Here is a 14,788-nt window from a genome sequence, read left to right on the forward strand (position 1 = left end):
CCATTTCCGTTGTCCTTCCACCCCACACAGGTCCTTCAGGGCATCTTTGTCCCTCAGCAGAGTTCCAACATCAATTCGTCTTTCAACCCCAATTCCTGTGCCCCCCTCTCCACGTCTTAACTACATTAGCCATTGGCGTCAGGAGTCCAGACAGGTGACCTTTACTGAAGAATTTGTCTGACATAGCCTCTTGGGTCCATTGCTCCGCTATGTGCCAGGAGTGATGGCACTTGCTGTACCGCAAATTCTCATTCATTAACTAGCAGCAGTTGGGCTGCTCAATAATATAATCGATGGTTGAAAGGGTGGGGGTCCCCCCCAAAAAAACTTTCTTGACGGTGTGGGCAAAGCTATCCTCGATATTCTCATGATAATGTTTAGACAATTCACCTCAACTTCCTAACAACCTAATGAGTAGTTTAGCATATCCGAGTGGATTTGTTATTGAATCCATAAAAAAATCTAATTCATTCGAAATATCATTAATTCCATGATTGGCATCAAAGTATAGGTTATATTACAATGCTGGTGGGAGTTGATATGTGCAATCATGAAAATATATGATATATTATATGTACAGTTTGCAAAGGTATTCTGTGAAAGTTCATGAAGAATCATATTTGGGTGTGCCTTTTAGGTGGCATAGTTTAATGCTGGAAGTGAGCAAACAAGTCAACATGACCTGGCCTAGATGATCCCTACACTGGCTCCTTGTCAGAAGATATTTTCTTTTTAAATATGGATGTCTATTGGGTGCATCTGTAATCTTGCTCCTTCTTAATTATGCAAGAAAGTTACTATTAGCCAGCCTGAGCACATTTCTTCTGCTATGTAGGCATATCTTTCTGAAAAAAAGATCAGTAACCAACAGTGCTCCCTGCTTAAATCTCCTAAAAGCTCTAAAAACATATCTCTTTCATATATTTGTTAAAAAAGCGAAATGAGACACTCTGGTAGTGTTCCATCATAAATGCAATTAAACAATCAACAATCATAATCAATCATAATATTCATAAATGTTTTCTGGGTCACATAAATCTTGACATACCTGGAAGACTGGCCTGCACCTAGACATATTTGGTAGTGGTGATGGAAGTGCGAGACCTTAAGCTCTTTCGTAAAACTGTCCTATTATGGATTTCCATATCAATGAACCAGTCACACTGTTAGAGTTTTGGAGCACTCCATTAGAAACCTTTTTTTTAAAAGAGGATTTTCCACATGTAACGAGTTTGTTATTTCGAAGTGAGCACAAACCTGACATGACTGATATTTGTGCAATGTGATTTGCTGTGCCACAAAGGCAGCCCTGAGCAACCTTCTGGCCTCTATGGAAAACCATTTTAGTCTGACCTGGAATGAGGTAATGACATCTGATCTTCTGCTGGTGGATACTGGCCTAGTTGAAGCATGCTGGGCAGCTTTTAATGTGGCCAAATGGACTCTGGAAATCCTGTCAGTTGGGACTAGCTGTTACCTAACCTCAAAAGGACTAATGATTGAATTACTGTTTTGAAATAATACACTGAGATGTGGAATTTTGGGTCCAATGTACTATGGTGGGGACACAAAGCAGTTTGCTGTTTTTGCACAAAAAATGCTTTGCAGCAGCACTTTTGTTTCCCGATTTGACTGATGCGCTAGTCAGTTATTTCACAAAATGCCCACTCAGGAAGCATTGTGAAAAAGTATTGCCCTATTAATATATATTAGTCATGAGTACTTTAAAGGGACAGGCACTGCTCTCAAAAAGTAAAGTCATCATTACCTGAATGGCATGAGGAGCGTGTTATACTGGAAAACTCTCTGCTTCACCTGGTGCCCTGGTGCACACATACACACGAGGGAAGCAGTTTCACGCTAAAGCCTCCACTTTGCAAATGAGATGACCTTCATTTCAAGGGGTTCTGAATTATATCAGAGGCAGTTCAGAATTAACTGTTCCTAGTGAAGCATGACCCAGACTGATTTGCAAATGGTTGGGTCTAGCCTCAGGTGGTATGGTGGGCAAAAGAACAACTGTTTTGAATGCTGCCCCACACATTTGCCATTAGATAGACTTATTATAATCTTTTGTGCATTTGATATAACATCCTAAGTAGGCATGGGTATACCCATACGTGGTTTCTGCGCTCCCTGTGCCATTGGAACCAAGATGCTTGTGACTGATGCGCCTGTTTCAGGATAAAACCAGTATTGGGTTGCTTGTTTTTCGGTTTGGACACTTCAGGTTGGACTGTTCCTATTTGAGCAGAACCAAGGGTGATTTGCCCAAGATTGGGTCTAACTTGAGGTGGTATGGTGGGCGAACGAACAATGGTATGAATGCTAACCTGAGTGATTGCCAGTGGTTACACTTATTGCAAGTATCCCCCACCACCTTTGTGTGTTTGATGCAACACCCTTAGAAGCCATGGGTATGCCTTGACATGGGTCCTGTGCTCATTGTGGAATTAGGAGAACTGAGCTGCAACCTACTGACAAGCCCCAATATGGGAGATCCAGTCTTGAGTTGCTAGTGCTCTGGTTTGGAGTGGATCTGGATTGGCAGTTGGGCTGGACTGTTGCAATTAGAGCAGGACCAAGACTGATTTACGATGGCTGGGTCTAATCTGAATTGGCCTTGTGTTCAAAATAATGATGGATTTGAATACTACCCGAGCGATTGCCAGTGGTTAGAACTATTGCAACCACTCCTCACATCACCTTCTGTGTGTTTGAAGTAACGCCCTAAGTGGTCAAGTGTATGCTCACACGTGGGTCCTGTGCTCACTGTGCTCCTGGAAACAAGTTGCACGCGGCTAACAAGCCACAATCAGGACATAACTGGTCTTGTTTGCTTATATTCCAGTTCAGAGCAGACCTGCCTTGGCAGTTCAGGCAGAACTGTTTCAATTGGAGCAGGCCCAAAACTGATTTGCATATGGCTGGGTCTGATCTGATGTGGCAGAGTGATCAAAATAACAGTGATGTGGAATGCTACCCTGAGCTATTGCCGGTAGTCAGACTTATTGCAAGTGTTCCTCCCATCACCTTTTGTGTAGAGGGCAATCTGGCAGTGCCTGAAGGGCTGGTCTGATAGGTCAGTATGTGGGCTACCTTTCAGCTGTTTGGATGCCTGATTTATGGACCGTAAATCTGTATTTAAGTGTTGATGTATCTGATATTACCACAAGCATTGCCTGCAGCAAATATACATGTTTGCAGGTTTCCATACCTTGCAAAACACTAGAGCATGCCTTTACATGTTCGAAGCACCCAGATTTTCAAACGTAGGACAGTTGTTTAGAAATCTCATTCGCTAATTGGGGCCATTTTTATTTTGATGATCCGGTCTATTTTCTACTGTCTACTCTCATTCTCTCCTGCCCACTTCTCTTTGCATCATGCCCATCTTCTTCAGCCCTCGCACTCTGTGAAGTCTTGCACGTTATTTTAATTGCCCTTGTTTTCGTTCATGAAATCGCAATGGCTGAAAGTGTAAGGCAAACTACAGTGAACGGGATACTCTCTTCTGTTGAGTTCAAATGTGAAATGTGCTTTAGCGGTTTCAACCTCTGCTGATATTTAGGTATCCAATTGCTGCCCCAGGCACAAAATGGTACACTCATAAACTTGAAACTATTTGAGTGATCGTCAAATCCTTCTGCCTCTATCTGGAGTGTCCCTAGTATATTCATTAGCACTCTCAACGGGTTTATTTCTGGTGAAAGTGCTCTCTATCATTGCATTTTCAATGTTCTGTGGCCTTAACAGTATCTCTGTTTTTTTCTAAACATTTGTTGCCCATGGCTGCCGAATGTTTTCTTTTTTCGCCTTCCTGCTCAGTTTTCACCAGCTGTTATCCAGCCATCCTTCTCCGCCTCGAACTCATCATGTGTGCTGAATTTTGGCAGTCATCTCAAGGTCAAGTCCGTCTTTCTTTCACTCTTTTCATCAGTTTCTTTGTTATGAAACAGTGCACCAAAACCAACTATATATTTAATGGTTGAGGAATGTGTCAATATATATCATAAAGGAAATACACGATCTCTGCTATAGGCCCGCTTCAGCATGGGTTTGTTTGTATCCAACCAAACAAAGGAGATCTAAACACATGTAGCTTTAGTGAAAAAAGCTGGTCAAAGAATTCGAATATATTTTCTGGTGTTAGTTGTTTAGTGATTTGTAGGGAAGAAGGTTGCTTTCTGACTGACTAATCCCCTCTTAAACTTAGAATGCTAGCACCAAACCAACTCATTTGAAGAATCAATGCTTTGTTTTGTATTGTACTCCAGCATTTTATAGCGCTTAAAACTCGCTGCTTATCTTTGAACAAATGTGGCAAGTATGGACTAATACCATTGGTGTTTTTTGTGCGGCAATCGCAATGAGTACGATTGCACAAGTATGCAATAAATAGAGCACAACGTTTTATGAAGAATAATATGAAGCACCCCATTCGCAAAGCCAAACATTTCTGAATCAAGAACTGCACTAGAGCAGCAAAAAGAATTTGACAGTACTTTAAATATCCAGTACAGGTAGAACATTAAAAAGGAAAGCAGTGAACAACCCAAAACTAAAATGTAAAGAAAATATAAAAGTACATCACAACCCAGATGGATGCTGGGTTTAACACGGTAACATAGACAAATTAATCCTACAACCCAAAGAAAGGGTGAAATTGAAAGACAGAAGAGAGGTGGAAAAAAACAGGCAGAACAGAAGTAAAGAAAAAACCACATCGACAAACTAAGGGATCAGAGAAATAGCATAGCATAGTACAGTCCCTCACATTTTTTGAGATGCACTGCACCCCACTCAATCAAGTATAGAGCGCTTGTTTATGTGTATAGAATCACAGGATGAGGATGAGGATTGCTCCTTGGCCAAAGTTCTTATAAATGACTTAGCAGCTATTAATTTAACCTTAAAGAATTCCGGTCCTACACACCGTGCAGGGCATCTGTTGGATCCCATCTTTTCCAACCTCAACAACATTGAGACGCAGTCTGCCCAGCCTTTGCCTTGGTCCGATCACTTCCTGATTAAATTTAATCTTCAGGTTGACCTATCAAACAACGATAACATACCTTTACCCACTCAGCTCATAAGGAAATGGAAAAAACTTGATATTGACAATCTCAATGCCCTACTGGAAAAACATCGCCCTTGCACTAAGACTACTGTTCAACAGCTCTCCTCCACAGTACAAAACTGGCTTCTTTCAGCCATTGATTCCATTCTGCCTAAAACAAAGTTAAAACAAAACACCCATCGCTCTCCTGCACCTTGGTTCAATGATATTTTACAAAATGAAAAAAATAAATGTAAGAATCTCGAACGTCAATGGAGGAGGTTTTACTTACTTGCAGATAAGGAAAAATATAAAATTCAGCTAACAGCTTACCAAAAACAGTGTAACAAAGTCAAAGCAGAATTCATCTGCACAAAAATCACAAATGCTTTAGACCACTCTAAAACACTTTTCAAGTTAGTCAAAGAGCTGGCGGGATCCAATACGTCCCAACCTCCACCTGAGCTAAACAAAACGCAATGTGACATGTTAGCCAACTTTTTTATTCATAAAGTTGATAAAATTCACCAAGACATCAACTATGCTGCCAATGAACACGACTTCACTCCTGAAGCGACCCCCAATTGCTCATCACATACGTCAGGTAATACCATAGGTACTACTGATTGCCCTTCCTTGGATGATACATCTTTTGCCACACTAGATAGTTGGCCCCTGCTGAATCCTGACATGGTTCAAGGGCTACTAAAAACCATCAAATCAGGCTCTCCTAGAGACCCACTGCCATGTTCAATCTTAAAACAACTAAGCAGTAACGTTCTAACTACAATTACCGATCTCCTTAATACGTCGTTACTTGAACAAACTGTACCCAGTGAATGGAAGCATGCGATGATTCATCCACTCTTAAAGAAAGCTGGCGCAGACCCCAACCTGCCAGCTAACTTTCGCCCAATATCATTGCTACCCACCTTTGCTAAATTATTAGAGAAGCATGTTCATCGTTGCCTTACAGATTTCATCACCACTCATGATCTGTTACCATCTCACCAGTCGGGATTTCGTGCAGGTTTTTCCACTGAGTCTACATTGCTAGGAGTGACCGAAAACATCCGTCGCATGGTAGATAAGGGCGAAACAGTAGCACTTGTGCTACTCGACCTCAGCGCGGCATTCGACACCGTGTCGCATGCGGTCCTCGCCCAGACTCTCCACTCCCTAGGTATTCGCGGGGCAGCTCTTAATTGGATCAGATCACTATTAGAAAATCGAACGTTTCAGGTATTTTCGCAAACTGCCTGTTCTGATACAAGGACATTTAAACACGGAGTACCTCAGGGCTCCATTCTCAGCCCGTTGCTTTTTAATGTTTATATGAGTCCCCTGTCCAAGATTGTGGAAGACACTGGGCTTTTAATGTTTTCTTACGCTGATGACTCTCAGCTGCTTTTTTCACTATCAGCAGCAGACGCTGACAATTCATCCTCCCTACAACTCGGACTTAGTAAAATCGCCGGTTGGATGCAGAAAAACTTTCTAAAACTTAACGGCGAAAAAACCGAGTTAATCGTGTTGGGTAAAAACAAAGATCTTTGGGGACCCCAACACTGGCCATCTGAAATGGGTACCCCCCCTACCCCTGTCGCGCATGCCCGCAACCTGGGAGTCATTATTGACGACTCACTCAGTCTACACCAGCAAGCAGTAAAAACTTCATCCACCTGCTTCGCCATATTGAAATGGCTTAAAAAGATCTGCTGGATGCTACCTGAAAACACCAAGAAAACAGTTGTCAACGCCCTGATCACATCCAGATTAGATTATGGCAATGCTCGGTACCTGGGGGCAAATAAAGCTACTGTCCGCAGGTTACAGTCAGTACAGAATGCAGCAGCCAGACTACTCTGGAAAATTCCCATCACTACTCCAACTACCAAATACATTAGGAAACTACACTGGTTAAAAATTGAAAATCGGGTCAAATTCAAATCCCTATGTTTCATGCACAGGATTTCCACCAACACCGCCCCAAAATACCTACAAAGCCTGATGCGCCCCTACCGTCCTTCTAGATCTCTTCGGTCCTCTATGGCAAATAATTTTGAAATCCCAAAGATCAAGTTGTCACGCATGGGTGGCAAGTCCTTTTCTTTTCTAGGACCCACACTTTGGAATTCAATGCCACACACATTGCGGTCTGAACCAAGCTACATCAAATTCAGGAAAGCCCTAAAAACATGGCTATTCAACATCTAATTCCTGTAACCGCATTGACACTGGGATCTGTCGCGCCGGGAAACCCTTTGCTGGGTAGCTGTGCGCCATATAAATTCAAACAAATAAATAAATAAAATAAAATCACAGATGTATTCAGGGTAGCTTCTTTTGTGTGTGCATCCATTGAAAGGACCAGAGAAAGTTTTCGGACAGAGTGAGTGGTCCTTAATCTTAATCCATCATCTCTGAGATATAGCTACAGACTCACTCACTCATCAAACAGCTCGGAGACCTTACCAGCAGGGTTAGAGGGAAAATTATATGAGGGGCTGCTCCTGGCACAACAATGTCCATGTAGTTGGTTTTCCAGGGCCCGGGTGGTGGCGACCCCACTGTCTTCTTTAAAACTGGGTTGTCCACTGCCGTTGTGCTGGAGGGGTTGCCTCCCCACTTCACGGTTGAGTGGACACACTGAGTCCCTGCAGTGCAGCCCCCGCAAAATGCTCCCCCTGCAACCAGACGTGCCAAGGTTACTAAACTTTAGAGACTGGGACTCAAAACTGTAGGCTGCCCAGAGGCTGGACCGTCTCACATTCGACAATGCATAGATCTTCCTCTCTCCTGATTCATACTTTTTTGGTCCAGAGACTGTGAGCCTTCTTCACGTGCGTGAAATGCAGGTTGAGTGGGGAGGGTTTTAAGCACTCACTCTTATTTCCTGCCAAACTAACAGTGTTCTCCAACCGACCCTCATACTTCTTCACAGAGTCATTGGATGCCTGGGACTGGGTTGAGCAGGGGAGGCATGCTTCGTCCGACATAAGGGATGCCATGTTGTGAAGGCCCCTCTCGGGGCAGCTCCGGCCACAGCAGAGGTGCCTCAGGGGCAGGTTTTGTTGACCTGTTGCTGGTACTCAATCTTGTTTCCTGCCAAACCAACAGTGTTCTCCAACAGAACGTCATACTTCTTCACAGAGTCATTGGATGCCTGGGACTGGGTTGAGCAGGGGACGCATGCTTCGTCCGACATAAGGGATGCCAAGTTGTGAAGGCCCCTCTCGGGGCAGCTCTGGCCACGGCAGAAGTGCCTCAGGGGCAGGACGTGTTGACCTGTTGCTGGTGCATCTGGAGCTCCCACACAGGCACGGGCACATCATAAAAGGATTTTGGCCCTCGCTGTGGTGGCTCATTTTCAGGACCCTGGTCAAGTCGGTGCCGCAGAGAATTCAGAGGATGCCTCCTCTGATGGAAAGTCTGCAATATCCTGGCTTAGAGCGTAGTCTACCCTTCTTCCCCCTGTCACACTGCGGGCGGCTGACGACTTGCTTTAATTGTTGGTCTCTTTGATGCTGGTTTTCTGGTATCTGCTGAGGCGTAGGTTGCTGACTGTTTGTCTCCTTGAATATGAGTGTCCTGGACTACTGCTGCTACTACTGGCCCCTCTCTGACTCTGACTGGACAGCACTCGGAAAATATCACACAGCATACACACCACTGCGACCACAGTGTTTTCATGTTGTAGGGCCCACAAATTTGCACCATCACATTAACTGTTTGGTCAGCTGGATTTTGCTCTGCTGCCCTGGGAGTTAGGTATTCCTTTTTGTCGTTTATGTTGAGCCTCTCATCATACTTTCTTTTGCAGCACACCTGGGGGTTCCGTGTTGAGATAGGCAGTCTGCTTCCCTCTCAACTTATTTCCTGTATGGCTATACTGACGTTTCTTACTTGGAATGTCCCATGGCTGGGAATGGCTTCCAGGCACCATTCGATTCATCAATACTTCAAGAGATGTGGGATGCATGTGGCCTTCTTACAGGAAACACACCTGGCAAGGGGAGAGAATAATCAACTTCAAAACCGCTAGAGGGGCATTGTTTCTGCACAGGCTATTTGGGCTATACTAGGGGAGATGGAGCTTGCCAGGGGTGCCCTTCAAGGACACAGTGGTTGTGGTGGACCCGGAGGGTAACTATGTGTTTGCGGTGGGGAGATTGGATGGTTTGGAGTTTTTGTTGGGGAGTCTGTACCTGCTGAATGTTGCCCAGGTGTGCTTCCTTTCACACATTTCCCCCTTGTTAACCCATTGGTCCCATTTACGCTGGTTGTTTGCATTCTGGACTCTGCTCTGGATAGATTTTACCCTCCCCTTCCCAATCCAGCTACTACACGAGCCCCGGCCTACCTGTCACCGTGGCTTGCCCATTGGTCTTTAGAGGATGGCTGGCGATCCCTGAATCTGGCTGCCAGGGGATATTTATTTCACCCTTCACAGCTTGATCTCCATGTGTGGCTCGACCATTTTCTCTGCCACCTCGCCACGCAGCTTAAGGTTACATCAGCTGAATACTTGGGGAAGACCATATCAGATCACACCTTGCTGTTCTGACAAATTGTGTGCGGGGACTCTATCCCGTCAGTACCTAAATGGTGATTGTTAATCAGGGCTCTGGAGGATGTTCTGTGACTCAATCCATGATGCGCTAGCTAATTATATAACAGAAAACAGTGGAATGGGGCGTGGCTTAGCGCCCATCGGAGATGGCGGCGTTTGTGTAGGCGCTCCGTGGTCGCTGGGGCTAGCGAACGTTTCGCGGACCTAATTCCTGCCGGAGACGACGTAAAGAACCTTCGGAGGACTCCAGGAATGCCTTGACGCCCATTTTGTCGACTTTGCTGACTTCCCTCTCTGTGTTCGCCAATTTCTTTCGGTCGCGGCGTCATGACGGCCGCGACCGCCATTTTGGACATCTGAGGAGTGTTTCGCGAGCAGCGCTTTCTTCATAACAACGACTGTGGCTGCAGGTCTCCTCTTGCCTCGAATAAGGTTGGCCTTCTCTTCTTTCAGCAATGACTCTAATGTACTTTTACCACCTCCACTTCTCCAACACGCTGTTTTGAGGTGTTTTTCGATTCTGCAGCCATTTTGTATTGCATTTTGCCTTCTGAAGCATCAATGTTGTGACCAGCTGCAATTGTTGCCGAGCCTACCTGTCTTCACATAAAGCTGCCTCTCATGTGTTTTTTATGACTTTCGCCTCACGCCCATATATTGCAGCCAGATTTGCTTTTCCCAAGTTGGGATGACCATCATATTTACCTCTGGGGCTCCTCCGCATGATGCTTCTTTTTCTTCTCCTATATTTAGTACTTGCGCAGTCTTTATTGACTGTTCTCGCTACTTGCTGATATCCTCACGATTCCAGAATTCCAACTGCTAATTTTTCTCTCTTGTGGGGATCTTTCACTTATGGATAGAGGTGCAACGGGTCATGCTAACAAGACTCCGCGACGTACCTTTATCAAGAACTCAAACGTATTTTCTGAACTTGCATTTGGAAGCCTCTCAAGCATCTGTTCTCAACATGTCGCAGTCCAGCGCGGATCATCCTGTGCAGCCCTCAGGGAAAGCCACCACAAAAAGGCTCAAAAAAGACCCTCCTTCACCGTCTAATTCCTCTTCAACCGTATCCATGGAATTATTATTGGAGGAGATACGAGCCCTTCGTCATTTTATGGAAGAAACCAACGCCAAGCTGCAAGTTCTAACAGATAATTGGTCGCAGATGGACGCTAGCGTTACGTTGGTGAAGCGCAGTGTCTCCTCTCTCCAGGAATCATCCTCCAAGGTCGCTCATATGCACTCGCAGATCTCCTCTCACCAGAAACAGGTTGAGAGGCTTGAAAACCGGAATAGGCGTAATAACCTACGCATCTACGGCCTGGCGGAGGGCTGTGAGGGGAGTGATCCTATTGCCTTCTTCAAGACCTTTCTTCCTAAACTTCTGCATTTACCAGAGGACACTTCGCTCAACATACAGCGTGCCCATAGGCTTGGCCGCGCTCCTTCACCTACTTCCACGTCTTCAAGACCCAGAGGCGTCATCATGTATTTCTTGGAATATACTGACCTCCTTAAAGTCCTTTCAGCTGCCAGAGCTTCCCTGGCCTTACATGGTCAGGATCCACTTTATTTTTTGCGCAGGATTACGCTAAATGTACAGCTAGCCGCCGCAAAGCTTTTTTGGATATGAGGCCAGAATTGCGTTCCATCGGTGCCAGATATGGTCTCTTTCACCCCTGTTTCCTCCGAGTGACTCACAATAATAAGACAACGACCTATGAAGATCCTGTACGACTTCGGAGCTTCCCTAATTCCTGCAATGCAGCAGACATGGACACCTCTAGCTCTTCCTCCGCTTTTCCTCCATGACTTACTTAAGTTGCTGTTATTCTCCTCCAGTTCCGTTGGTTCATGCTAGTTTTGTCATACCAGTTCTGTTTTTTTCGTAATTCCATTTGTTTATCCCTTCCTTATATTTGTGCATGATGTTTTTTCATGTACCACTCTCATTATGTATTACTCCTTATTATGTAGTTTCCTAATGTTTTTCCTCATGTCTCCACAGAAGAATTCGTCTTTTGTTCCGTGACGTTCCCCCGGCTTGACGGCCCGCTGGCATTGGATGTCCTGCCTTCTCCAGTTGGCTCTACCCCCCAACCTTTCGTCCGTATTCCCTTTTGATTGTCCTCCCTCGCCTCCCTCCCTTGTAAGTACTTTCTTCTCTTTACCTACCATGCTTGCCTTTCCCTTTCTCTCCCTCCCCTTGTTTTTCTCCCTACTTACCTTCGGATCGCAGGTGTCACCTTTCTTTTGTTCTCTTCACCATTTCTATTACTCACTCTCTTTGTACATTTCCTTATTCTCTGATTGGGTTTTCTCTATTTGTTTATCTATTTGGATACATTTTATTATAGTCTTCCTCATCTTCGTCTCTTGCTTTTACTCCTTTTCTTTTTTTTCACTTTCCCTATTTCTCTCTATTTTTCTCTGCCCGTACTTCTATATTTTCCCTATTCTCTTTTCTTATTGTCCATAATTATATTTTCTCTTTGCTCAGACTATCCTAGCACATCCCTTTACTTACTTTTTTCTACTATCTTTCCTTCCTTTCTCTATTCTCCTTCCCTCATTTTTTCTCTTACCTTCTCTCTCCTCTCTTCTTCCTTCTCTCCTTCATTTACAGTACTTATGATCATTCTTTTTGTTTCCCTCTGCTATTCTCATGAGCTTCTCTTTTGCTTTTATTTCTCGTTATCATTTTCATTTATTTTGTATGTTATGTCATTGAAAATTATTACATGGAATGTTAAGGGCATTAATTCTCCAATCAAACGACAAAGAATCTTATCTCATTTAGCTAGATTGAATGTGGATATTGCATTTTTACAAGAAACTCATTTATCTGATGCTGAATCCGTTAAACTTAAAAGAGGTTGGGTGGGTGAAGTTTACTACTCCCAGGGTGATGGCAAACGAAACGGAGTAGCTATTTTATGTCGGAAAACTCTCTCCCATCTCCTAATTTCTCAGGAATCAGATGATGAAGGCCGGTGGATACATGTTAAACTGTCTCTTAAAGGTGGTCCAATTTCTCTTCTAAATGTATATGCCCCTACTGGTGGCGACCCTGCTTTTTGGCATGACTTTTCTCACCATATCACCAGATTTGTTGATGATAATTTCATTTTAGCAGGTGATTGTAACCAACCTCTTGATCCTTTCCTTGTTAGGAACTCTAAAACTCCCTACATCCCAAATAAATCCCATAAACTCTTTGCTCAAGCCATTTCTCACACAAACTTATTGACACATAGTGCTTGTGCAATCCATCGACAAGATAATTTACTTTTTATTCCCCTTGCCATCATTCCCAATCTCGTATTGATTATATTTTTGTTACCCACAATATTGCCCAGACTCTTACTAATGCCGAAATTGGCCCGATTCTTCTCTCAGATCATGCCCCAACTTTAGTGTATCTTGATATAATCCCTAAGCCTGTTGGCCCTAAAAGGTGGCGCTTTAATAATACCCTTTTGTTGGATCCCAAATTCACTGATTCCTTTACTGCATTTTTTGACGAATTGTTTTTGTTTAACGATACTCCATCCATTCCCAAACACACCGTATGGGACGCTTTTAAAGCTGCGGCTAGAGATTTTATAATTGCCCGCAAATTTACTACAGATATTCTTCACGATATCAAGAAATTGGAGCACGCTTACTTTACGTCCCTTTCACAAGACAGTTTAACAGCCCTGGTCAAGGCCAAAATGAAATTTAACACAAAATCTACAGAGGATGCTTCCTTATATTTACTGAAATCTAGTGCAAGGTTTTATGGAGGTAGGAATAAAGCCAGCAAAATCTTAGCCAATTATTTGAAAGTTAAGCATAACAAATTGAACATTGAATCCATTTACGACACTCAGTCTATCCTCAAGCACAAAGACGCTGAAATTCTCACTGAATTCTCCACTTTCTATGAAACTTTATACTCCTCTGAAACCCAACCCTCCTCCCAATCTCTTGATCATTTCTTCTCTGCCATACATAAACCTGAACATTTCCCCCTCGATCTCTCTCACCTAGAACTTAACATTTCTCAACAGGAATTACTTACAGCACTCCAAACTCTCAAAAAAGACAAAGCTCCTGGACCAGACGGCCTCACTGTTGAATTTTTCCTTCATTTCTCAAAGCTCCTCATCCCCAAATTACATCCTCTCATAAACACTTTTGTTACCTTGGGCGTTTCCTCAGGTTCTTTCTCCGATGCACACATCTGCCTTATACCCAAGGAAGGAAAGGATGCTCATTATTGTAAAAACTACAGACCCATTTCTTTGGTCAACATTGACTATAAGATATTTGCTAAGTCACTTGCAACGCGTCTTGACCTTTTACTCCCAGATCTCTTAGGACAGGAACAATCAGGCTTCGTCAAGGGTCGATTTATCACTGATAATACAAGATTGTTGTTTAATGTACTATCAAAATCCCATCATCTACCCCACCCCCTTGCAGCAATTGCTCTAGATGCTGAGAAAGCATTTGACAGGGTTGAGTGGACCTATCTTTTTCATACCCTTAAATGGTTTGGTTTTGGTCCCAAATTTATTTCTTTGATTTCTTTACTGTACTCTAATCCCCGAGCGGCAGTTTGCGCCAATGGCCTAGTCTCTTCCTTCTTTGACTTAGGGAGAGGTGTGCGTCAGGGTTGTCCTTTGTCCCCTTTTCTTTTCAATTTGGCTTTAGAACCTTTCTTGTCCAAACTTTGCCAAAATCCCAATATTCATGGCTTTCAAGCTTTGGATTCTCAAATTAAGCTCGCCGCATATGCTGACGATATTTTACTTTTTATTTCCAACCCCGCTGAATCTATCCCTGCATTCCTTGCTGAAGTCAAGGATTATACCCATATTTCTGGGTATAAACTCAATAATGATAAGTGTGATATCTTACCCTTGACGAAGTACACCTTTAAACCCGATTTTAGCACCTCCAATTTTACATGGAGCTCTTCACATATTAAATACCTTGGCCTTCACATTACCCCCTCTAATTCAGGCACGATCTCCCTCTGTTTAAGTAAATGTATTAAAAAACGAACAGACTTAACATCTAGGTGGCATCCTTTCTATCTGTCATGGTGGGGTCGTCTAGATACAATCAAAATGATGTTATCTCCTATAGTCCTTTACACT

This window comes from Lissotriton helveticus, chromosome 1_1 (assembly GCF_964261635.1).
Source record: "Lissotriton helveticus chromosome 1_1, aLisHel1.1, whole genome shotgun sequence".
Classification (NCBI taxonomy): domain Eukaryota; kingdom Metazoa; phylum Chordata; class Amphibia; order Caudata; family Salamandridae; genus Lissotriton; species Lissotriton helveticus.